This window comes from Eimeria mitis, genomic scaffold (genome assembly GCF_000499745.2).
Source record: "Eimeria mitis Houghton genomic scaffold, Emh_scaff855, whole genome shotgun sequence".
Classification (NCBI taxonomy): domain Eukaryota; phylum Apicomplexa; class Conoidasida; order Eucoccidiorida; family Eimeriidae; genus Eimeria; species Eimeria mitis.
In genome coordinates this window covers 12,451-12,667 of record NW_013576298.1, presented here as the reverse complement: position 1 = coordinate 12,667, position 217 = coordinate 12,451, and the positions used below count along the sequence as shown (strand labels likewise).

Genomic DNA, 217 nt, shown 5'->3' with positions numbered 1-217 from the left:
TATATATATATATATATATATATATATATATATATATATATATATATATATATGTATATTATGCTGGGGCCGTTCCACCTAAACACTGAAAAATCATTATTTGGATGGTTCAATAATTTTAAATAGAGGGCAATTGAAGCCTCTGCTCCCTAATAAATGCCTGGGCTTCCGTCCTCATTTGCCACTGTAGTTGGGGCTCAGAAGCAGTAGGCGTTCA

The 217-nt window shown here is 33.2% G+C and overlaps 1 protein-coding gene across 1 annotated transcript in view; it reads right to left on the bottom strand.

The window, feature by feature from the left end:
* Positions 1 to 217, bottom strand: part of EMH_0023870 (uncharacterized protein) — a gene marked incomplete at both ends in the record, with an annotated part of 2,450 nt that overhangs the window by 170 nt on the left and 2,063 nt on the right. The gene's annotated exons all lie outside the window — the stretch shown is intronic.